Source organism: Lissotriton helveticus, chromosome 11 (genome assembly GCF_964261635.1).
Source record: "Lissotriton helveticus chromosome 11, aLisHel1.1, whole genome shotgun sequence".
NCBI lineage: Eukaryota > Metazoa > Chordata > Amphibia > Caudata > Salamandridae > Lissotriton > Lissotriton helveticus.
The window spans coordinates 595,222,766-595,247,817 of record NC_136072.1 but is presented as its reverse complement, the minus strand read 5'-3'; the positions used below and the strand labels follow the sequence as shown (position 1 = coordinate 595,247,817).

Genomic DNA, 25,052 nt, shown 5'->3' with positions numbered 1-25,052 from the left:
GACACCAGCCCACCGATGACAGTGATTTAAAGTGGGTTGCAATATATGGTTACCTCATGCACACTAGTAAGGAGGGACAAATTGCGACCCACTACTAATCAGATTTTTGCAGACCGACATGTTTGAACATATGCCGGTTCACAAAAATCAGTACATTCGGTGAAAGTCGGTGCACCAATTGGGACCACCTTTACCGAATGCGAAATATGAGCATAAGGCCCCAAATTCATTTAATTAACCCCTTAAAGCTGCCCACTGAGCAGTTAGTGTTGATGTGACTAGGCCCAATTAAAAACTCTAGGATTAAAAAAGGATTATAGGATTTAGGATTTTCAATGTCTTTCCACCATACCAAGACTCAAAGTTGTTCCAGTGTTTTCCATAGCATGCAATCATATACTGCTTCCTGAAACTTAGAATGTGTACTACTACCTGTCTCAAGAAACATCTCTTCTGAAGTGATCCCCTTTCAACTTGCAGGTCATGAGGTGAAGATGGACTGTTCATGTTGGGAGAGGGGAGGAAACTGCAGAGGTGAAGAAAGTATAGGAAGAATAAAATGGAGAACGCCATCTTGGGGGACTGGACCAACCCCAAATCTTTGTGGGATATGGCATGGGGCTTACAAGAAAAAGGGGTAATTGGTTTACTTAGAGCTTACCTAATCATTACTTTGACTTACCTTTGTCAACTAACAAAACAATACCTTTGTATGTGTTTTTATTACTTACAATACTGTGCTTTTATCTGTAAGATTGTCCATATTCTACAATTTTTCTAAAATGTAAAGTTTAAGTATTCTGGATTTTTTACTTGCAAAATGTTTCTGTATAATGTGTCCAGCTTTTAACTTGTAATATTTTACCACATTTTGTAGTCTGGCACATACTTCTTGGGTATACAATTTTACTGTTGAAAAAAATAAATAAATATATATATATATATATATATATATATATATATATATATATATATATATATATATATATATATATATATATATATATATATATATATATATATATATATATATATATATATATATATATATATATATATATATATATATATATATATATTACCCTTTCAGGCATAGAGTGACACATAATTTATGCAAAACAAGAAGCAGAGAACTCTAGGCTCTGGGTAGTTCCCAACTTTAGGTGGATAGAAGCTCCTGAATGGAGCACCCTACAACATCAGCAGCACTCTGAATTTACTCACCTCAAATGTCTGCTTTTCTATCAAAGTTTTTAAGCATAGGATTAGAACATTGCCCTCAACGCCAAGACAGAAAGGAACAAAGTCTTTTGCCATTTCTACAGCAAACTCTTTAAGCATAGGATTAGCACAGTGCCATCCATGCTGTGCTATAAAATGATTAAAGCCTTTTACCACTCGAGGCACAGTATTACAGCTTTGGATTGGTAAAATACCATTCAAGCCAAACTGGATTTAATAAAAGCAACCCCTGACACATGTTTCGCTATCAATATAGTGCTTCAGAGAGGTTTTGCTTTGTCCAGACGCAAAGGAGCTCCCAGTGTAAGTCAAAAAAATCCTCTTTCAGGAATAGAGTGCCGCATAAATTATGCAAAAAAGAAGCAGATAACTCTGGGTAGTTCCCATGTTTAGGTGGAGAGCAGCTCCTGTATAGAGCAGCCTTGAACACCAGCAACACTCTGAGTTTGCTTACCTCAACTGTCTGCTTTTCTAACAAAGTTTTTAGGCATAGGATTAGCACATTAAAGGTCAGTCACCAGTAAGTAGTTATAGTTAGGACTTTGTTTCCATAGCAAAAGAGTTTTTTGACTCGCCTATATCTTTAGCGTCGATTGACGAATCTTCACAAAATGCTTCAAAAAAACTACCCCGAGGATTCTTGTTGGGCATGGAAAGTTGCGGGGCGAACCGTTGAGCAGGGGCTGAGAAAAAGGGGGGTAAAAGAAATGTGTTCCTCATGTTAATTCCTGTAGACTCCTTAGTTACGCCTGCAGCCCAAACCACTGGATGGAATTACACCAAATTTGGCAGAAAGGTACCTTTCGGTTCACAGATTTCTCTATATGTTATTTGGTGTAAATTCGTTCAGTAGTTTGCGAGAAATTAAGGGAAATCCAAATTTGTATATTTACGATCGCGAAGCCTACCTGAATAATAACGCCTGGATCTCGGTCGGGACCAGCCCATGGACAGAAAAGAAGGGGGCTAGCCGGCCCACCTCCTAGAGCATTAATGGCCCTGGGGACTGCCACACCCCAGGCCTGGCTCCTGCTATGTACTGGGGTACCCATTTCCGGGACATAGTTGTTTCTTTTTGTTTGCTGTGAGCTTTGACAAGTCCAGCCAAGCAAGAGCAAACACTCTGCTTCCAGCGTCAGGGAGCTGTCAAGGGCTCCCAATTGCTGGAAGCGGAGGTTTCATCTCTTTCCTGGCCTGAAAACATCCATGCAGGGAAAGCGGTGAAACTATTGCTCTTGCACAGAGAGAGATGCATTTCAGGCAGCTTCCTGCGTGCAAGAGCAGTGCCTGCTCCCGCAGAAGGTGGGGAGCCCGCTGATATTGTGGAGGCCTGGAGGTTCCCTCCACAGTTCCCATTCTGCACACTGCGTGCCCTGGGTGGGATCAAGGCACCGTGGGACACACGGCCGGTCCCTGGGGGACGGGGCCCCCAAGGCTGAAATCGGACCGGGAAGGGATGCCGCAACCCCCATTCAATTGAGGCTGAGCCCCAGGGAATCTCATGCCTTGTATTGAGATTTGATGTTTGGCATAGGTCATTCCTATGTCACATATAAAATCTACCATGTACAGATTCTGTGTGAGTGTAGTTAGTGAGAGTATGGTTGTTATGAAATGATTGGTGTTAGATTGGTTTGCATCCAGGGGTGTTCTTTTTGTATATACCTGTTTTCATTCTTTTTTTTGTTTGATTTAATATGAATTCAATTTGGATAACAATGTATTTTTGATTGTGATTTTTCTATTAAATATGTATATATGAATTTTATGAAACAATGTGATAAAAAGATGATATTTATTTTTCTGACATATATGAAGAATGAAATAAGATACAAAAACAAAAAAAGGAAAATAAAGAAATGTTTTGAGAAAATAAAAGGTATAAAGAGATGTTGTTGTCACCTGTGTACTTTAGAAATTGATATTGAAAGAATAGGAATAATATCAACGATGAAGTATTGTGGTCATTGAGGGAACAACTTTTATTTTTGTGATAGGGTCCCCAGGGCCAAATATCGAGCGTGGAAGGCCCTTCTTCCCCTGTGCAGAAGAGGGAAAATCAGAGGGCAGAATAATGAGCAGCAAAGGCAAAACAGAGCGGAAGAGAGCAAAACAGAGAACGGAAAAACAAGCAGAAAAGGCAAAATGGTAGGCAGAAAATCAAGCAGAAAGGGCCAAACAGAAGACAGGAAAAGAGCAGAAAAGGCAAAACAGAAAGCAGAAAAACAAGCAGGAAAGGCTAAACAAGCAGACGAGGGCATAACAGAGGTGAAAATAAATTTGCAGGAAAGGCAAAACAGAGGCAGAAAAAGGAGCAGGAAAGGCAAATCAGAGGGAGAAAAAAACAAGCAGTAAAGGCAAAACAGAGCAGTAGGGGGCAAAACAGAGAGAACTCAGACACTCACCCCTACTCACAGACCCACACACCCACTCACAGACCCACTGAGATACTCATTCACCCACTCACAAACCTACAAAGAGACTCATGCACCCACTCACAGGCCCACTAAGATACTCATGCACCTACTCACAGCCCCACTCAGAAACTCATGCATCCACTCACTGACCCACTTAGACACTCACACACTCCCTCACAGACCCACTCAGAGGCTCAGGCACTCACTCACAGACTCACTCAGAGACTTATGCCCTCACTCACAGACACACTGAGAGACTCATGCACTGACTCACAGACCCACTCAGAGGCACATGCACCCACTCACAGACCTACTCAGACACTCACACACCCACTCACAAACCAACACAGAGACTCATGCACCAACTCACAGCCCCACTAGCAGACTCACATACCCACTCACAGACTCACTCAGAGACTCATGCACCCATTCACAGACCCACTAAGATACTCATGCACCTACTCGCAGACCCACTCAGAGACTCATGCATCCACTCACTGACCCACTTAGACACTCACACACTCCCTCACAGACCCACTCAGAGTCTCACGCACTCACTCACAGACTCACTCAGAGACTTATGCACTCACTCACAGACACACTGAGAGACTCATGCACTGACTTACAGACCCACTCAGAGGCACATGCACCCACTCACAGACCTACTCAGACACACACCCACTCACAAACCTACGCAGAGACTCATGCACCAACTCACAGCCCCACTAGCAGACTCACATACCCACTCACAGACTCCCTCAGAGACTCATGCACCCACTCACACACTTATAGAGGCACTCACAAACCCACTCGGATACTCTGACACCCACTCACAGACCTACAAGGACACACTCATGCACCCGTTCAGACACCTACTCACGCACTCACTCACACACTCAGTGAGACACTTATGCAGCCACTTCCAGACCCACTCAGACACTCAAACACCCACTGACAGACCCACTCAGACACTCTGACACCCACTCACTGACCTACTGAGACACTCATGCACTCACTCACACACCAATTGTCAAAGGTTACTAGTTACAGTTAGGAAATAAAATTGAAAAAACTTAGAAATTCACTTTAAAAAACAAAGGTTACAGTAGCATTATAGTTAGGAAATAACATTAAGACCATAGAAATTCACTAACAAAAACAAAGGTTACAGGGACCTTATAGCTTGGAAATAGAATTTAAAAAACCTTAGAAATTTACTGAAAAAAACAAAGGTTACAGGAATGTTACAGTTAGCCTCAGATTTCACTTGTACAAAATCACAGAGTCAGCAGTTACAGTTACCTGAGCTACACTGGTGTAACGAAAGTTGAGGGCCCCCCCCCTTCAAGGTACATGAAGGGCCCCCCACTCCGTATTTAATATGGAGCTCTCTGGCCTAAGTACTGTGCTGAGGGGGCCACCTGCCTCTTGGGGAGCCCCCCCCCCGCACTATGGGGGCTGTGGGGCCTGTGTTATGCTCCTGCTTAGCTAACTATAATTTACACCCCCACAGTGCACTCCTTATGACCTCAGATATTACATCACTCATGGCATGGTCAGTGACATCACTAATGACATCTCAAATGACATTGCAGATGACATCACTGATTACATCATCCACAGAAGCACTCACACCCCATACAACCTCTCATACACCCACTCACACACACATACAACTATACCCATTCACACACCCATTCAAGTACTCACACAACCACTCACTCATCAGTAGTCACTCACATACCCTTGCACTCACTCAAACAGCCACTCACACAGCCACTCACTCACCCATACAGCTACTCATACAACCATTTACCCACCCATACAGCCACTGACATAGCCACACACTCACCCATACAGCTACATGCACACCGACCTATTTACCTATACAGCCACTCACACACCTACTCACTCACCCGTACAGCCTAACACAGCCCCTCACTCACCCATACAAGCACTCACACACCCACACAACCACTTACATACCCATTCACACATCCATATAGGCACTCATACATCTGCTCACTCACCCATACATCCATTCACAAAAACCCTTTACAACTCACTTAACCAAACACACACTCAAACATCCACTCAGTCACCCATACAGCCACCTACACAGCTAGTCACTCACTCATACAGCCATTCGGACACCCACTCACTCACTCATACAGCCATTGACACATCCACTCACTCAACAATATAGTAATTCACACAGCCACTCACACATCCACACAGCTACTCACACACCTAGTTATACACCAATACAAACATTTACACACTCACTCACATACAGATACACACAGTCACACAGTCACTCACATAATATATGTTAGAAACTCACTCATTAGTAGTATAGAAAGTATACTATTTTAACTTTTGTAGTACCTTGATATATATGTTTAACACTCATAATGCTAGAAAACACTCAGTGGATGATGTCATCAGTGATATCACTGACCATGTCCTGAGCAATTTAATATGTGAGGTCATAAGCAGTGCATTGCGGGTGGCGTATGTTATAATTAGCTCAGGCAACTATAAGTGCTGAATTTCACTGGTTTTGTATTCACAATTAAGGTGTTTCCGAGTGAAAAAATAAATTACCATCATAAACGGAGACAAGTGGGAGAAGTTAATAATAATATGCGGAACGACTACGCTGGAAAGAATTCTGCCTACACTGGCAGAAATGCGTGACTTTTTGGGCTTTTAAAAGAACATTATTGGGATGCCATCTTTCAATCCAAGGACTTGCAATAATCCAGTCCGGGCTTTGCGAGTGACGTAGAAATGCATGACGTGACCCTTTTTTTTTGTATAAAATGAACTGAAAGACTCAATCCTCAGTAGCACAGGTGGTAAAAGAACAGTGAAGTAATGTTATCTGTAAGCTTTACCCTGTTTGCGACCTTGTCTGAGTTTTGCCAGCTGTGTATTTTGTTTTGCATAATTAATTTTTCACATGCAAGTGCGTACCCGATCAGGTTAAGGAAAGGGCATCTTCTATTTTTACTATTTTTTAACTTTAAAAGAAGCACCAATATGGTGCATGAAAGGTCGAAACAGGCAGCTAGACTGCAGAAACGCATTCCTGTGATGTTCGTGTGTGTGATGCAGCTTATACAATAAACAGGAGAACACCATAACTATGAGTGCCGGTTCCTTAATCATAGAAGGTTGGGGATAATATTTTTCACACATATATATATATATATATGGGGACACTGCATGCTGGGAAATGCAGTCCTAATGAGGAGGCACAGGCGATTCCGTGCAACGTTTTCCAGGCGCCCAATACTACTTTAGACAATTGGAGTTGATTAAGGACTCACTTGGGAACTGCAAGCACGAGAGGCACTTTTTAATACTAAAAGACATTTGAAAAAGGGTACTTCCGAAACGCGTCATGCCTAATTAAATAAATGTTGGATTCATAAGCCCCGCTGTGTCGCCTTAATCTGCTTCAATGAAGAAGATTACCTGTGGAATAATTGGCGTGTCTTTGCCGACATGCGAGGATGGCCCTCCCACAAGCGTTCCGGGAGTTGATAGTCTTCTGCGTAGACTCCCCGACCGCCTCGCACTACGGAGGCAGCAGAGAACACGCTGCCAATAGCAGTTCATACTTCAATGAAGAGATGCCGCTACTTTATTGGTATCCCCGACTCTGCTGTCAAAGGAACTGCGGGCAGGGAGTGAGGGATATGAACACCACACAGCCCAGAACAAGTGCTACAGCTCCTACGTATCTCACAGGGGAATACCAGGACGGGTTCCCTAAGCAAGCGCTTAGATACCGGGTCGGTGATTTGCGCTATATAAATACATGTACATGAAGCCACCCCTACCCAGGATTGATCTAAAGGTTTTACAAACAAGCCTGACTGGACCCAAGACAGTTTTGTGCATGTATTACACGGTAAGGTTGCACAACCATACCATATAATACAACACAAGAGAGATAGAAAGGAACATCCACCTACAAAGGTTGGCAGGGATAAATCTAGCTAACTAGGATCTGAGTCACACTTAAAACATGAAGGCGCAGATGTACAAAGCTTTTTTGACAAAGAAAAGGTAGTAGTGTTCCCTTATACAGGGATGGAATCGCACATCTAATAGTTACTTTCAAGCAGAACAAATCATAGTGTGAAACAGTTTCTTTGACATCAAGAATTCTACTATTGTCGGGGTGCTAATTATATCCTTTTGGCAACTTCTACCCAAAAAATGCCCAATGACAACAGAAAAGTTGTGTACATAGAAATATTGTAATTGAAAAGAGATATTCAGCACATCCTTATATTTAACAAAGACAGCCAATTTAGAGGCCTAAGATCTATGAAGTCAATATTTCATGCATTCGTTTTTTGACAAGATTAGAATGATTCAAATTCTGCATGTTTCACTAAAAAAGCAGAGTCCACATCAATGAGTATCTTCAAAGGACATGATTCTTTTATTTTCCTATTGACGTAGATCCAAACAAAGAAATTGCCAACACGTGTTGTGTCTTCCCTTAGACTTTGTCAAGGCATGCGGCTAAATAAATGTGGACAAAAAGGTGTGCCCATATTTGTGGTCGGCACAATTCCTGATAGAGTTGTCTTTGATAAGACCGTATTTATGTGAATATTGGATTGCTAAATTCACTTGTGGACTTGAAAGAACGCAAATAATCTTCGTACCAAAATTATATTTCACACAACCTTGAAATATATATCATGAACGCCATTCAATACTGAAGCAAACGACACGTGAAACCTTGATAAGTTCCGACCGAAAAATAACAAAAGGTGAGCCGCAATCTCCTATTTCACACCACGTCCTATCCGTCCTGTGCGTGAATTTTTCTTTCTGAATATCTCTTTTCAATTACAAAGCTTTTTTGAGGTTACAAACAGCCTGATTTACAGAATTGAGCCATTTATGACTGCAAAAAAGCATTATTTTAATGTAAGAAGCTCTATTAGTGGTTTGGAAGCCTATTACCTAATCGCAAATTGGGTTTGCAATTTGGTCTTAGGAAGGGGTGTGTTTAGGGCGTTCCTCCCTCGTGCCCAGTTGCAAGCGTATGTATGAATGTTTTGCAACCGAAATACGGCCACAAAACATTTGCATTTTACCACCAACATCAAGTTGGTGGTAACCCATTTGCAAATGGAAAGGGGTCCCCAAGTGACCTCTTCCCCAATGTGAATGTTTGTAAAAAAAACATTTTTTAAGAGCATGCAGAGTACCCACAGATGCTTTAAGGAAAACGGGAAGCATTTACAAATAAAATAGCTTTAGCAGTCACAGATATGGTGTTCTGCCAACTGCAGCAGGCCACCATCCCTGTGCTTTTAGCGATTAGCAATGGGTCTCAAACAGAGACCTTCCACATGAGTAATAATGAGGTAGGTCTATTTATGACCCACTAGGTATTGCAAAATGTGTTAAACACACTTCGTACATGGGTCTTTGCGATTGCAAAATCGCAAAAATTCCCTATTTGGAATTGCAAACCCTAAGCTATGTTCATCTGGCCCAAAATCACTTCTAAAAGAGCATTGGTTCTCACAGAGAAAGAACCAACAAAATCTGAACCTTCTCTGTGAATTTGGTGTTCGCCCCATTCATATAGTCAGGGTAACAAGCGGCTTCAGTCCGATGGCCTTGGAGAAGTCAGACAAAAGGAGGACTTCTCCTCTGACTCCTTCCCTTGCCAGGTGCATAATTCTAACATTGAAAAGCTTAGCTGCGAGAAAAGGCCTTCACATAAAGTTTCAATAACAACATCATAGTAGCCCTTTGTGCCTGGAACAAAAGACAGATTATGCACACAGCAATCAAATGTACATCATTTCATTAAAATGGAGTTGGTTATACTGAGGCCTACCACGACTCATGCTAACTTAATATGAATGTACTTTAACTAGCCAATCCATGAAGATTTATCAGATTCAGTACCCATGTGACTGCTAGGCACCTCAGTATCCAAGCTTCTAATAGCATCCTTGAAAAGTAGATTTGAACTCTGATGGTTGGCAGTGGCGGCTACCATAAACAAAGGGTGTTGGGCAGGTGGAGGGAACATGGGAGTGGATTCAAAATATTATATTTAAAAAAGAAAAACGTACCTTTAGCTGATGGCCAGCGCCACGTTGCACCGCCTCACCTCTTCCTGTCGGGTTCCAGCAGCCCCTGGGACAGACTCCCTTCCAATCCCTGTGCTGCAGAACAGCACTGGGATTGGTTTGAGCAGACCAAACACACATGAGCACTTAGGGAGTGCATGTTGGACTCCTCCTCCCCCTCCATGCCTTGGCCCTGCCACTCCATACAGCGCTGGCTCAGAGTCAGCAAAATAAAACGATGCAAGAACATCTTTTTATTTTTCATTTGCTGGCTCTAAGCCAGGCGGTAGGGCGACACTCTTCCGCAATTGCAGAGGAGCTGCCACTGCTGATAGTTAGCCTTCGCTGCACTAAGAATGTTAGAGTTTTCAGTGTCGTCCAAACCGTCCCATCATTTTCAGACATTATATTTTCTAACTTTCCAACCTGCTCCCCACAAATCCATACCTTTGTTCTGGTAATATTTTACATTATTCTCAGTAACCAAAGCAATCTGCAAAACATCCCAACTATGAACAACAGACGCAAATACCACTGAACCATATTATCTGCTTGCTGCAAAATTCGTCACGCGCACAGGTATCCTCCATACTTAACTGGCATATCCTCAAAGACCATCTAAAGCATCATGGCTTTTAAGACAAGTACTCTGCTTCCTCATCAACACTCCATCAGCCTCAGGTCTTGGAATTCATTCACCTGAAAGAATCATTGAGGTATTAGAAAATTGGAACGTTGGAAGCGCCATTGAAAACAATGGAATAGCTCCGGGCTTATAATAACTGGTATAAGCCCAGAGTGCCAACATTCCATTGCTTCTTTGTTCAACGCTGTGGCTGTGAACAAAGGCTTCAGGGAGCCTGAGGGGAATTCAATCCCTTTGCGCTCTCTAAAGCCTTTGTTTAATTTGTTAGAACATTCTGCCCTCTAGTGGCTGAATGTTCTAATAGCCTTATAGTCCTTCCTAGCAGGGCTATACCGGCTATTAAAGTCCCGCTGCCTTGTTAAAGTACCTCGCCTTCTGCTCGGGCCTTTAACGCTGCAGCGGGCCTTTAATAGCCGGATAGCCCGCTACGGCGGGCTATACGTCTATAGTAGAGGCTGGACTGGTTTACTCTGAGCAATCTGTTTCCCCTTTTAAAGTCAAGAATGCATGACTGAACTTGTAGACTAGGATACAGTATGAAGAAGCATGCCAGGATGAGTCATTGAGGAGCAGTTGGTAACTTCATCTACTTGAATATTTTCCTATGTATATCCCTCACTGTAACGTCACATAGGTTTTTCATTAATGATCAACGCAAATGTCTACTAATTTTAGCACACACTCTTCACCTGCAAAATGCTGTTCAAACTCTCAATTGCTCCCAAATTCAATTATCCATTGCTGTCAGGAACCACACTCCATGTGGGACATCTACACGCAGGCCTGGGACTTTAAGGCCGTCAATGACGTCATTGCATCTCCACTTTATGTATACAGTTCTACTGACACTCAAAAATAGTTGATCTTTTTCCAACAAAACAACATGCCGCTGTGAGAATCCCAATCAATACTGGAGACCGTTCTCTTGTGTTTTTATATATCCACTATGACATATGGTGCAAAGGTAAGCAAATATACTTATTTACTCCAGGACGCAGTTCCACACAGATAATAACATTTGAGTAACCTTTCTGTATATTATTACGCAATATTTAATACTTTAATAATAAGACAACCAAAGGAACCGCCAAAAACACATCTTGCTCGCCAATGACCAGACCATAAGGGAACAAATTGCAATACTAGGTATCAGAGGAATCCGAATACAGCAAGAGAGAAATAAAGACAAAATGCCCCAATCGGCCAATCAAAGTCAGCATGAAGTGCAGCAACTATCATAATATTCTGGCCTTTTTAGGTCTCGCCTACCAGATAGCTCAAGCTGTCTGGTTATAAAAGAACATTAATGGACTTATCAAAAACATACAGTGGGCTTACAGCTTGCCCATTGCTTACCTTTGTTTGACTTTATTGTCACTCTCATCTGATTGCTTCTTAATCAATCATTTGCTTTCCACTTCTTTAGCTTGTCACACCCCTGGAGCATAGCCTCTTTATCATCCTCTTAATTTGCTGACTTGTATCCTTCCACTTATAGAGAACTACTTTTTTTTCTTTTTGGTTAAGCAGTCTATGAGAGTTCATGTGATTTCTAGCTCTCTCTCTAGTGTGCTTTTCTTCCTGCGAAATACCCACCCTGCGCTCCATGCTTCTCTCTCCTTAATTGGGTATTCACTCTTTCTCTCTTGTGCTCTTCTCACCCACCAAACTCCCCACTCCCGTGCTCCATATTGCTTTCTCCTGTGTGCGCTTCTCTCCCTACCACCCATATTTCTCTCTCTCATGCCCTGCTTTTACACTCCTCTCCCACCGGGCTCTATTTTTATTTTATCCCTGCTACTTTCTCCACCCACGCATCACACCCGTTCCTCCACTCTTCCTCCGCGATTTAAAAAAAAGAAATTATTTTAATTTTCTTGAGAGTACCTGGCAGCAGATTAATGTCAATCCCAAGGCCTAAAAAAGTACTTTTGAGCTAATGAAATTTCATTTTTTTTTATAACCGATCCATCTTCAGTAACCACATATTATTTTTTTAAAGCCACCCAAGTCATTTCCTGCACGTGTGGTGATGCATTTACGCACTTGCTTGATGTTGCATGCACACATATATACGTCTGCATGCGGATATGTGCCTAAAAATGACGCAGGTGGTGGCTGTGTCATCACACCTTTTTGTGTCTTTGTTTACGTAGCCGGATACTTCAAACCGTTGACATAAAATGCTTTATGTCGATGCAGCAGAGCAGGAGCAGCAGCACTGGCAGAGCCAATAGGTCAAAAAGGCGAGACCAATTGTTCTGCCAATTTGTTTATGCAAACCCCAGCCCTACTGACGCCCGCACCAACAAAACCACAAAGAGGACACAGCATGAAAAGCAGAAACAAAAACACAGTAAGAATCTATGATCCGTACATTAAAAACGGAAGCACAGAAATGAAACACAATACCTGTTCAATATTTGCGTACACCTTCTAGTGAAGTCAATGTGCTCATTGATATTGCCTAACATTGCGCGAGACATACAACCATATAATTCCATGATTTATAACTACTTTAATGTAGAGCTTCATAGCCTGTGATGAAGCCTCAAGGCCCTTCTTGGAGACGGGTATCTTAGACTGTCTAGGACCAAAATTAGATTAAAAAACTACAATTCTTACCAATGTTTGGAACCAATCTATACATTCAAAAGACATCAACGTCAAATCTCTTATTTAGGAACGGTTGAAAGACGGGATTGCTGAAAGGATGACCTGTGTCCATTGTATAGTACTATACTGTCCTATAACGTTGTACAACACAAGCTACATTTTTGTTAACTCTTGTATAGACTGATTTAAACATCGTCTAGCATATGTAACTCAATCTTACTTCTGTAAAAAAATTAATTTGTGGTCAGAATTCCTAAATTCTGATTCACAGAAGAAGAATTTAAAGATAGTTCAGAATGTATTCCACTCATGATTGCTGAAAATCTGCCCCTTTAGCAGATGTTCTGAGGTTGTATGTTTAAGAGCAGGAGTAAGAATGTGAGTGTTCAAAGGAGAGTAAGTACAAAGAATGGAGGGAATAACCAAAAAGCCATAATGTTGTGGGTATTCGCAGACATTCTCAAAGGCTTTCACACCCAGGGCCAGATTTACACAAATTTGATGCAAGGGGGCCCAGTAACCAAAGTTGCTGCACTGTGTTGCACCAACGAAAACGAGCAGAACAGTACCATTGCCTTTAAGATATGGTGCTGTTTTTTTTCCTCTTGCTGCGATTGCACACTTTTGACTGCACTGCACAACACGCACCCTTGCACCACAGTGAATGGGTCTGTGCCTTATGTCTAGCAAAGATTTTGGTCTAAAAGAGTCCCCATTCCGTAAAAAATACAATGATCAGGCATAGTTTAAAACTAGTTTGTATGTACGGCACACATGCAAAGTTGAAAATGTTTGGAGAAATAAAACCTTTTCTCCAACATTACCCCTTCCTCAAGGATGCGTACGTTTTAGGCTCAAAGCCATGTCTACCATTTTTTGTAGATAGGACATTTCGTGAAAAATCAGGGTTGATACATGTGTGTTCCTATGCCATGTCTCCCTGAAGAACAGTAGCGCAAAGTCGCGCAAAGTAGTGCAAAGCACTACTTTTTGTTAATTCGGGCTACTTTCCAGTGCAAATTGGGATTTGCAAATACCAGTTGAAATCTTTGCACCTGTTTGTGTCACATTTTGGGACACTGCACTAGTGCACAAGTTGAACAAATCTGACCCTCAGTTTGTGCACCTAACGTTTCTGAATTCTAAAATGAGCTTGCAAATTGGGTATAAAAATCTAACAAATACACTCATATTTTCAGGACGATCCCAAACTCGAGAAATATTTTCGATTGTAAAACATTGAAAATAGTTAAGTGTGCAAATGCACATTCCCACCACACACACACTCACACCTTTACGCGCATCTTACACCAGACATTCCTTAGGAGTGTGCCTGGGCAGAATTTTGACTACCCCAGAGTAATGAGAAAAATGTTGGTAATTTTGCGTTACTCTTTGAAGCAGAATTACTGATAAGTAAGTGATTATTCCTGCTTGCATAATTGAGTAATTTGGTCGAAAAAAGCCCTACAGTGAAAGCACATTTAGTGAACACGAGTGGCTGCTCGGTATTCATGTTCGGTTGCATTTATGTATTTTCAAATCAAGGTAACCCCACAATTTACAAGAACCTAGGGTAATGGATAGTGTTGAGAAAATAGTGGTTCATTAAGGCTAATAGGTCTCTGGAATGTTTTTAGGGAAAACACAATAGGTCCTATATATTTCCTTTGGGACCCAACTGTACCCAGTATATCAAAGGCAAGTATAAAGCATGACAATTTTTAACATTGTAATGCAATTAATTTATTCATTGCAGAGTATCATCTTATTTTTTATCTGTTTTTGTATAATTATTATGATCCATTGCTCACCAAAAAAGTGAAAAAACGTGCTCAAGTGAGTGAAAGGCATTAAAACTTGCTTCCAGTAAAACAATAAGACTGAACTGAACTCCTTATGATAATTTTATATTATACAATAAGGAGTTAGGTTGTTCTATGGTCGACAGCGTTTCGATCTCATTTAGTTGAGATCATCATCAGGACACGTGTGTGAGCACCAAGTATTTAGGGGACGGCCAGTCCCGTCGTGTAGTAGAGTTCCAGTCGTGGAAACCATGTATTTATCAACTAAGTTTCATGGTGCCCATGCATCCTGGTAATCGCGTTACACGATGGAAGTAGTCGTATGTGTTTTCTCGGTACCAGAATGGGTTGGTTCCTATTCTGTTAATGGCTATTTTCATTAGTTTCAGGGTTTTTTAAAGGCGATCATTAGTCTGATGAGTAAATAGAAGCCGGGTGGCATCTCTCGGATAACCAGAGCTACCGCCCGGCTTCTGGATTTACTCATCAGACGAATTCAACGAATTAAAATAGCCATTAACAGAATAGGATAAGAACCAACTAATTCCAGTACTGAGAAAACACCCACGACTACTTCCATCCTGTAACGGGATCACTAGTTGTTAAAAATGTGGTTTTCACGACAGGAACTCTGATACAGTTGCTTTACTTGCCTTTGATATACTGTGTACAGTTGGGTCCCAAAGAAAAATATAGGTCCAATTGTGTTTTTCCCTAAAAACATTCTCGAGACATATTGGCCTCATTGAAGCACTGTTGTATCCAGAGCCATTTCTTAGGCCCGAGGTATATCCTCACGTCATTTTGGTTGCAAGGGTGCATTTTTCAGGAAATTGAGCTAAATGCCGGTACTGATTTCGAGGAACATCCTACCCCACAAGCACATTCAGAAATAACGCTAAAAGCAGATGAACTTTTCTTTCGTAATTCAAGTGTAATCTTGCAGAATTCTTAGTTATTTCTGTGTTATTCAGCTATACTGAATTACGTGAGTTACACCCAACCCTACTTAGGAGTAACCCTAGTTTTGTGAAGGTGTTTCTCCCTCTCTTCTTCATTTTACATAGCTAGCTAGGTAGACTTCTTGGGATTATAGTAAATAAGCGAACATTCCATAACTCTAGGCAAACTGAAGACATAGGCCTGAATGAATTGCATTTGAATCAGACCTGCAGTATTCACAAGGTATAACCCACTTAAAAGCATGTTACAATCCTAATAGCACTGACAATACCAATTAGTGGCCTTGACTATAACATTTCAGAAACAATGGTTAGCAATAGTTAGCTGTTTATTGCAAAATCAAACACACTACAGGAAAACTATATGAAGTATTTAAAGCAATGCATCCAAAATAAGAAACATGCCACTACCTATAACATCATATTTGTTAGTTATCGTGCTTAGAAACAGCAGCAGTACCAGTGCCTCATTTGAGCCAGTGATTTCCGATGCTCAGCACCGGCACTTAATTGTCAACACCGGTGCTTGTGACAGTCTGCCATAAGGTGGCACTGTCTGGCTAATTTAGAGATGACCACAACAACAGTTAATTATTAATTCAATATACATTAAAAATGACTATTACCTGCTGTCCAAACCTATATTTGGGGGCCTGGAATAGTCCAAATTGCCACACTTGTGTGTGATGGCTAGTAGTTGTGTTATTACTGTCATTGGCAGCATGGCAGGGGCAATTTGCGGTGCAAGCTGCAGTGGCCTCCTGACGAGAGTCCTGGCACTTATATTTTTACAAATAAAGCACTTAGCGGTAACTATGTACCACTGCCTTAAACAACAACTCGTATCAGTATTATGCTGTCGGTGGATTAAGTTTACATTACAACATAACTGATGCTAAAATTATGCCCAACCAGCCATTTTCGTTTTGGGCAGCAGAGAGATGTTATGCATGTTAGAGGATACATGCCCGCTACGGCCAGTCCGCCCCTGCTTACCACCAGGTTTTCCTGGAGGTACAGACAGAAAAAAATCTTTACATCATCCAAACAAAATAAGGCAGACAGTGTAAAGACGTTCCTGCGATGGCCCCTACTCTGTTGGCCTGTCGGAGGAAGTTTCCATTGACGGAACCAACAGGGGTTCTGTCAACATAATACTTATTATCCACCTGTCTCTAAAATAAGGTGAGTGGACCAAGGATTTGGCCGTCAGGGTATTCAGTCACATATGTAACTGAGTGCCATGTAACCAAACTCTAAATTAGGACCTATTTCCGATACAGAAGTGCCTTCTCCAGATCATACCCCAACTACTTTTTTATGTTATTCCCAGTCTAGAGCATCCATATCCGACCCCTTGTACTACATTAACTATCACCAAAATCTACCTGTGAGTAAATCTTTTTATCAGTGCACAACCTCAACTTACATACACACAAATAGATTTGAGAATCCCCAAAAATCAAAGGCCCTTTTATGACCGCACAACTTTTGATGTACCCTAATTCACTAAAGAGTAAAGTCTAGTGTTGCACACTTCTGTTGTCTGCCCCTCTACTGTCATTAACAATTTGAACTGTAAGCTCACTACTGCTGCAATACCTACTAACTGGCCAGAGGACAGTTTGCTAGAGCTATCTTTTTGTATACTTCTATCTAGATACAAATGGGTTCGATGAAAGGTCGAGCTCTGCTCTTTGTAACTCTACCTGTCTCTTCATCTCAAGCAGGGCTTTAGAAGAGACAGCAAAAGACTTGCCACTCAAATATGACACTGTATAAGCCTTCATTATTGCTCTCAGAGACGTTTTAAGTCATGAGTTAAATGGGCTCTGGCCCAGGGCCCCAGCCCTTCTGGGACCGCTGATAGAGCCAGCTCTGATCTGCGGAGAGTTTTGCCCTGATGACCTTGAATCATTTTTATACAAATTGTTTTTAATAACGTTTTCCTTTAATTTATTTTTAATGTGGGTAATGTGTGAAAGTGGATTGCAGACATGTTGAAGAGAAATGTTGTGTTTATGTTTCATGCGACATCCATGTTTCTTTTGCATCAAGTCAGGACCTCACATATAAGAAATGAGAGGGTGTCATGGAGATTATTTGCAGTAATGTTAGTGAGCTACTACTGTGTTGCAATATTGAAAACACACATCACTGTCTCTAAATATTAGATGTAAGCACATTCAGAATTTGAACAAGTGTGCCTGTGCATTGTCAGTGTTCTAGCCAAAGAGCGCATGAAGGAGCTGAAACTGGATCATAAAATCAATGCTGTTCCGAAAAGGGGGCCCCAAAATCCTTAAGATGTCCCTGATTGCTCTTCATGTGAGCTGCTTCTCTCTATCCCACCCTGCCTGCAAGGACCCTTGAAGAAACCACTTGGTAGTGCTAGCGCTATACAAAAACAATTAAAATAATTAAAATAAAATAAATCATGGCTTAAGCTCCAAAAAAAAAAAGTAAACCTTAGGTTTTTACCTTTGGTTGTAAATGTATGAATTGTCAGAATACACATAGGTTTCAAAGAGTACTTCTGAAAAGCTGCAACAGAAGCAGTTTTTCATGTGTACTCCTGGAAACTATATGAATTCATATTTAGGGACTGACATGCAAATGGCATTTCCTCCCACAGATTAATTGTACGTGGTATACAATTGTGCATGTGAAAGGCTTTACAAAGAAGCATTTTCAATCTGTAACTTCATTTGTATTATATGAGCACGAATATTTTGGGGGTTTTCCTGTCACATTCTTACCCTGCAAAGAAGTGTACTTTTGAATTTTACAAGTTTAAACCCCCAACCGTTTAAAGGATGTCAATGGGTGGTCACAACTTAGTGAATATGTACAAACAGGTTCGTTGCTGGGTGTGCCTAAGGTTTTAGGGACTTTCTACTCTGGAACACCCATTCTCTGTCCTTTGTAGAAAATGTACTCACACAATAACAACTGTTAGTACATATGTCTGTGTGTGTAAACTCATAAGCTCAACTTACACGTGCAAATAATTTTGAGAATAGAGCTCTGCCTGTACAGTGAACTGTTACCTGTCTATGCTTGGTTTATGTTTTAAGATGCGTCTAGGTAAAAGGATGAATGCATCAATAAATATGAATGCTGGACTATATAGCTCAGAATTCACATAGACTAAGCATGCATTGTAAAAATCTCACCTTTCCTACTACATGCGTGTTACAAACAAAGAAAAATCTGAAAATGGATAACTTGCAGTACTTGGTACTAATTTTGCAGAAAAAGCAGAAAGCAAAGGTTTAAAAACACCATCCATCTGTGTGATCTTAATTTACTAATGTTATAATGTAAACCATTTAAATAGAGACCAAACCCTGAATTGTCTGTTGACGATGAAACAATAATGGTTTTTGTTGCCCGGTTCAATCGTACTCATTTTTCTAACTCTGTAAAGATGAAAGGCTGAGCGAGCACTTCAAGGCTCTCAAGTCTGCCTTAGGCCTGGGTGGTAAATTCTGTTCCGCTCGCGGAATTTGGGTAATTTTGCGTTCCGCGGAGAACACGAAATTGCCCAAAATTCTGCGTTACGTGACTTTGCGAAATTTTTTGCTTGTTCACGTTCTCAAAATGCATGTTCCCGAGATATTTCCCCCCGAGCACGCAAACAGCAATCGCGAACAGTAAAAAAGCATCGCGAACAAGCAATTCCGCATGTTCGTGGAATTTCTGCGTGTTTGCGGAGATTTTTAACCATTTCGCAGAGATTCGCGTAACGGGATTACGCAAATCCTGCCCACCCCTAGTCTGCAATGGTCCTTGAGTTTCAATCAAATAAACCTTATATGGATATCATTTCTGATTCGGTAATGCGATTAAATCTGCATTTTTTGACTCAAGCAAAGTGGGAGAGATATATTCGATTTGACACTAATTGTGTACACATTGAATGCAAAGAAAAAAGCAGTACCCAAAAATGATAAGTGTAGCCTAAAAACAGAACGAAAAAGATTGTAACCACACTCCAAGTATTTGTATTACCCAAGTGTTACATATTTATTTACAATTTCTTAAAACAATTCTGATCTTAAACGGCGCAAAGACTATAAAAGTATAGTCAGTGAAAGGGAAAGGGTGCTCAGGTGATTAGAAGAAGGAAGGAAAGCAATTGTAATGTACAATTCTGATATTTACAAAAAACCAAAGCGGCAAATCTTCCGCTATTATATAGGCCTGTCCACAAAATTCAAAGGGGGGAGGGGAATTGGGACAAAATAGGTACATGCACACAAGTTGAAAAGCGTCGACGTTTCGACCCTAGTGCTCTTGGGGAATTTAGGGCCTCGGCTGCGGGTCTTCTTCAGGACAAAGGGCAAGGGTTGGAATGGAAGGGGAACTTGGCCGTGATCCAACACGTGGTCTGGATCGAACACCAATGAAGCTGGTCAGGTTGGAACTCCGTCCGAGCTTCCAGGGGGTGGGTCACCTAATATCTTGATGGTGATCTGGTGTAAAGTCAGTTGGATGTTCAGCCTGATGTTTTGGAAAAGGCCACTGTTTGTGGATGGATTGGGGGGTCCTACCGGCGCCGTCATGTAATCCGTTCGGATTACATGACGGTAGCAATTGCCCGCGGTATCCAGCACATCAACTATTCCTGCCAAGGTAACGTGGGTACCTGACATTGTTAAGGAAATCGAAGAGGAAACCTATTCTCTATGCCAAACCTCCGAATAAAATTATAGAGGCAACGTTGGTATCATATAATTCCACCACCACCGGAGTGCCCGCGGGGGCGCCGGTAGGACCCCCCAATCCATCCACAAACAGTGGCCTTTTCCGAAACATCAGGCTGAACATCCAACTGACTTTAAACCAGATCACCATCAAGATATTAGGTGACCCAGCCCCTGGAAGCTCGGACGGAGTTCCAACCTGACCAGCTTCATTGGTGTTCGATCCAGACCACGTGTTGGATCACGGCCAAGTTCCCCTTCCATTCCAACCCTTGCCCTTTGTCCTGAAGAAGACCCGCAGCCGAGGCCCTAAATTCCCCAAGAGCACTAGGGTCGAAACGTCGACGCTTTTCAACTTGTGTGCCTGTACCTATTTTGTCCCAATTCCCCTCCCCCCTTTGAATTTTGTGGACAGGCCTATATAATAGCGGAAGATTTGCCGCTTTGGTTTTTTGTAAATATCAGAATTGTACATTACAATTGCTTTCCTTCCTTCTTCTAATCACCTGAGCACCCTTTCCCTTTCACTGACTATACTTTTATAGTCTTTGCGCCGTTTAAGATCAGAATTGTTTTATGAAATTGTAAATAAATATGTAACACTTTGGTAATACAAATACTTGGAGTGTGGTTACAATCTTTTTCGTTCTGTTTTTAGGCTACACTTATCATTTTTGGGTACTGCTTTTTTCTTTGCATTCAATGTGTACACAATTGGTGTCAAATCAAATATATCTCTCCCACTTTGCTTGAGTCAAAAAATGCAGATTTAATCGCATTACCGAATCAGAAATGATATCCATATAAGGTTTATTTGATTGAAACTCAAGGACCATTGTTTTCTTTATATTAATCCATACCCAGGTCCTTTGATTCTGTGGGTGATACCCCATTGATTTAATCACCCCTAGTCTGCATCTGGCTGGTTATGAACATGTCTCCTTTGGCAGCGCTCAGAGCAGTGTGTTGTTTTACCATTTTACCAAGCAATGCAAGCATGTTTGATTTCAGCAGACTGGTGGCATCTATTAAGCTAGTAATCCAATCCATATTTTGTTATTCTTTACCTCTTAGTTTTTGCATTCTTGTGGTTATAATAGCAACATGAAGCCAAAAATACCAGCATGTAAAGATGCAGAACCTAGTTTAGTGAAGATAAAAATAATGTACAGTTAGGATGACCACCACCCTCTAGCTCATTACAGACACTATTTCCAGTCTTGGACGTTTGAGTGTTAGCCTAGTGCACTCTGGGTGTAGTAGTCTTGTTATAGTTCAAATTAAATGATTAGACCAGGCTTCTCCAACAAGTAGCTCCCCAGCTACCTGTAAGTACATTTCTTATGTGCAACCTAGCCTATTCAGTTAGAAGATGTTGCTTGGTTGAATAAATATATGTGCACCTAAATTGAGAGGTGTATTTGAAATGAAAATGCATTTATTTTCAGAACTTAGAAGCTATTTAGAGACTAAAGGCTTTTTAAAAAATATATATATATTTAAACATGTGTAAATTATAAATTATGCGTCACTGGGGCACTTCAGCTGTGTAGAGGCACTCCAATTTGAAAAAGCTTCTTTTACCTTACTTCTTGCAACCCTTGAGTGATCATTTCTAGTAGCCTTGCATGTGGTGGCCACTAATTAACCTTGGCTGATGCAGCCACTATTAAATTGATAATGTTAGTACCTCGGGATGATTTTCATGGAACATAAGTAGCTTATTACAGAGATGGTGGGACACCTAGACTTGTATACCATACCTGAAATCAATGTTTTGTATGATGTAATATCACCCCCGTAGCAGAAAATGTCCTTATTAACCTTGAATTAGACAGTCACCCTATGAACTATACATGTAAGGTTTTCAGGTAAGCATGTTTGTGGATTTATAACGTGAAAACCTAGCTAGTTACATCAAATAATTACACAATTACATTTCGCATATGTACATTTTTGGAGGCACGGGAAGATTAAGTAATCTGCGCAGAATCACACAGCGATTAATTCAGGTGCCGAGGCCGGAATCCGGTCGCAGGTCCGCAGACTGACAATCTTAATTACTAGACCATTATAACACCACATAAAAAAACATATTATACAGTTCTGAATAAATGCAAAATATTTAAAATTTAGAACTTAACTTTTTAATACAAAAACATGTCTCCTTAGAATAAAATATCATCCGATTTTCACCACCCGATTGTTTTCCCAGTTTGACTTTTTTTGCTCCTCTTGCCCATCTTGTAGCTAAAAATGTAGCTAAAAATTGTCACTTCATATCAAGCAGACCAACAGGTCAGCTTTTTAACCTACTTCACGTAGAAAACGTGCCGTTCGCCTTACCTCTGGTAGCCAGTTTAGTGCCATATACCCAGCTGCCCCGGCATCGCCAGCACCGTCTTCGGAAGCATGGAATAGGTCAAATCGGCCGCCGAAGATCAGCGCCCATACACAAGGGCGGACTTGTGTCTTCTGTTTCCTCCGTCGTCTGCGGAAGTGGCTCGTGTGATCGCGCCCTCAGCCGGTTGTGCAGAGAAACCGAGATAAGGAAACGAGCCCTGCTGAAAGGGCTCGCGCGCTGCCCGGAGTCAGCTGGGATGGAACGCATTGCCTCAGGGTGTCCGCGCGCGCTGTGCCCTGTAAGTTGTAACCGCCACTCAGTGGCAAAGGTTGTATAATATCCGGCGGCCAAGCATCTCTGTTGAATGTCGAGCTCTGTCGAACCGCGAAACGTCTACGGGCCTGTAAGAAACCAAACAGCAACAGCTGTAATGAGCCCCCGCGCCAGACGGGAAGACATGCGAAGCCTTTGTTTGCTGTGACCCAGGGCTTTAAATGGGCAGGTACTGTCCGGTACGGAGTACCTGCACTTCTTTCATTTGAGAAGGGGAGTACCTGCATTTCCGAGGCCTGGTGCATTACATTTAAGGTGGGAGCACCGGCACTTCTCAGGAACAAACAGGCCGTCTAAATAGTGAGTACATGCACTTCTATATTTCCATTTAAAGAGCACCTGCTGCCCCTGATTACCCCCTAAGATGAACGAAAATTGAAGCTTAACGCTGATAAGACGGAGGCCATATTTTTTAATCAAATGCAAAACAACAGTTGATGGACAGATTGCAGAACAATGTCATACATTCACCCCATTACAGAGATCTGGGCCTAAATCCATCGTTTTTTTGCACTCCACACCACCCCAGTTCAGACATGGCCATATGCAAATCAGCCTTGACCCTGTGCCTCATGGGAACAGTCCAGCCCGAACTGCCAAGCCATGTCTTTCCTGGACCGGAATCAAGCATCCTAGGACCAGTTTCTGGCTATCAGCCATCTTCAGCCAGGATAGCTTGACTCCAGTGGTGTGGAGAGCATGGGACTCACGTCTGAGCATACCCATCCCACTCGGGGTGACAAATGCAAAACAACAGTTGATGGACAGAATGCAGAACAATGTCATACATTCACCCCAGTACAGAGATCTGGGCCTAAATCCATCGTTTTTTTGCACTCCACACCACCCCAGTTCAGACATGGCCATATGCAAATCAGCCTTGACCCTGTGCCTCATGGGAACAGTCCAGCCCAAACTGCCAAGCCATGTCTTTCCTGGACCGGAATCAAGCATCCTAGGACCGGTTTTTGGCTATCAGCCGTCTTCAGTCAGGATAGCTTGACTCCAGTGGTGTTGAGAGCATGGGACTCACGTCTGAGCATACCCATCCCACTCGGGGTGACAAATGCAAAACAACAGTTGATGGACAGAATGCAGAACAATGTCATACATTCACCCCAGTACAGAGATCTGGGCCTATATCCATCGTGTTTTTGCACTCCACACAACGCCAGTTCAGACATGGCCATATGCATATCAGCCTTGACCCTGTGGCTCATGGGAACAGTCCAGCCCGAACTGCCATGCCATGTCTTTCCTGGACCAGAATCAAGCATCCTAGGACCGGTTTCTGGCTATCAGCCGTCTTCAGCCAGGATAGCTAGACTCCAGTGGTGTGAAGAGAATGGAACTCACGTCTGAGCATACCCATCCCTCTCGGGGTGACAAATGCAAAACAACAGTTGATGGACAGAATGCAGAACAATGTCATACATTCACCCCAGTACAGAGATCTGGGCCTAAATCCATCGTTTTTTTGCACTCCACACAACGCCAGTTCAGACAAGGCCATATGCAAATCAGCCTTGACCCTGTGCCTCATGGGAACAGTCCAGCCCGTACTGCCAAGCCATGTCTTTCCTGGACCGGAATCAAGCATCCTAGGACCGGTTTCTGGCTATCAGCCGTCTTCAGCCAGGATAGCTTGACTCCAGTGGTGTGGATAGAATGGGACTCACGTCTGAGCATACCCATCCCACTCGGGGTGACAAATGCAAAACAACAGTTGATGGACAGAATGCAGAATAATGTCATACATTCACCCCAGTACAGAGATCTGGGCCTAAATCCATCGTTTTTTTGCACTCCACACCACCCCAGTTCAGACATGGCCATATGCAAATCAGCCTTGA

The 25,052-nt window shown here is 42.0% G+C and overlaps 1 protein-coding gene across 1 annotated transcript in view; it reads right to left on the bottom strand.

Annotated features, from left to right (window-relative positions):
* Nucleotides 1-23,047, bottom strand: part of LOC144790982 (putative G-protein coupled receptor 148) — a 263,141-nt gene extending 240,094 nt beyond the window's left edge. Inside the window, exon 1 of the mRNA XM_078665601.1 lies at nucleotides 22,869-23,047. The gene's annotated coding sequence lies outside the window, so the exon portion shown is untranslated. The remainder of the gene's footprint in view (nucleotides 1-22,868) is intronic.
* Nucleotides 23,048-25,052: the final 2,005 nt, after the last annotated feature.